Source organism: Vombatus ursinus, unplaced genomic scaffold, assembly GCF_900497805.2.
Source record: "Vombatus ursinus unplaced genomic scaffold, bare-nosed wombat genome assembly UNPS02014816.1, whole genome shotgun sequence".
Classification (NCBI taxonomy): Eukaryota; Metazoa; Chordata; class Mammalia; order Diprotodontia; family Vombatidae; genus Vombatus; species Vombatus ursinus.
In genome coordinates, this window is record NW_020954594.1 from 6,579,704 (window position 1) to 6,581,591 (window position 1,888).

Here is a 1,888-nt window from a genome sequence, read left to right on the forward strand (position 1 = left end):
TAGAATAAAATACAAAATTCTCTGGATCTGACAGCCCTTCATTACTTGGCTCGAACCTATCTTTCCAAACTTGTTATAAATTATTCCCCTTCCAACACTCTATGATCTAGCCGAACCAGCGTTCTGGCGTTTCCTTACCCAGTGCGCTCCATCAGCTTTTCTCTCCATGTCTTGTCACTGGCTGTTGCCCATATGTGATGCTCTTTCCCTTTCCCCTTTGCCTCAAAGAAGCCTTTACTTTCTTTAAGACTCATCTAAGACACAACTTTCCTGATCCCTCAGCTGCTACTGCCCTTTCTCCCCAAATTGTTAATTATGTTAATTCTAGGGGCAGCTAGCTGGCCCAGTGGAAAAAGCACTGGCCCTGAATTCAGGAGGACCCCAGTTCAAATCTGGCCTCAGACACATAACACTTACTAGCTGTGTGACCCTGGGCAAGTCCCTTAACCCCACTGCCTAGCCAATGAAAAAAAAAATTATGTTAATTTTGTATTCATTATTTCCATATTCTACTAATTTAGAAATGTGTGAGCTCTTTCAAAGCACCAATGGTTTCATTTTGTCTTGGTATTAGTATACCAGTATACTAATCCCAGTATAGTACCAGGCTTATAGTAAGTGCTTAATAAATGTTTACTGATTGTTTAATCAATTCTGAACTTTGGAATCCTTGACATGATTCTTACGGTATGTGAGAATATCATCCTGTTATTTGCCTTTTATTCTATCTTCTATAAATAATTTTTAAAGAAATCTAAGTCAGTGATTTCTGGGTATAGGCCCACCCTATATGGGAAGAGTTTGTTCAGGTATCCATCCCCTTTGCTCCCTGCTAGACTAAAATCAGTAACAAGAAAGAAGTGGGTCTTTTTCCTATATACTTGAAAAAAGTATTTGGATTAGAACAACATTAGCTAGGCTTTATACAGTGCTTTAAAGTTGGAAAAACACTTTATGAATATTATCTCATTTGATCTTCACATCAACCCTGGAAGGTAGCCACTATTATTATCCCCACTTTTCAGATGAGGAAACTGAGTCAGATATCAGTTAAATGACTTGCCCCATGTTCTGAAGTCTTTAAGTATCTGAGACCAGAATATAGAAAGTTAGTCTATATTACCTTCCTCCATTTCCTCAGCACTTTAACTCTTTAACTTTGGCTTTTCTAACTCAGCTCTTTAACACTTTGTAATCTGATCATTTTTGAAAAGTTGGTTTCCATGGCTGGTTTGGAAGCTATTGATCTCTTAATTGCTACATCCATATACTTTTCTCAGATGTCATTCTCCTTGAACTCTCTTTAGCTGTAGATATTTGATTCCAGTAAAATGTAAACTCCTTGAGAGTAGGGATCATTCTCATATTTTGTCTTTATCTCCAACAGCAAAGTGCCTGAAACAATTTCTGTTGACGGAACAAATTTTTGTGACCTGGGTTTAAGACTCTGGCAGCACCTTGGTCCCTTTTTCATCACTGAACTCCACTCCTTTCTGCCCCCCCCCCAATACAATGAGAGGCAAGTCCTGTGTTTTCTGCCCTTACAGCCTCCACATCTCCCTATTAACATAGCCACCCACCCTAGTTTAGGCCATGACCACATGCCTGGACTATTGTAACAGTGACTGAACTGGTCTCCTTGTCTTTTTTTCCCCTTCTTTTTAAAAAAAATTATTTTTAGTTTTCAACATTCACTTCCATAAGCTTTTGAGTTTTAAATTTTCTCCCCTCTTCCCTCCTACCTCCCCAAGACAGCCCATAATCTGATACAGGCTCTACATATACTTTCATATACATACATATTTTCACATTAGTCATGTTGTAAAGAAGAATTAGGACCAATGGGAGAAACCACGAGAAAGAAGAAACAAAACAAAACAACAACAAC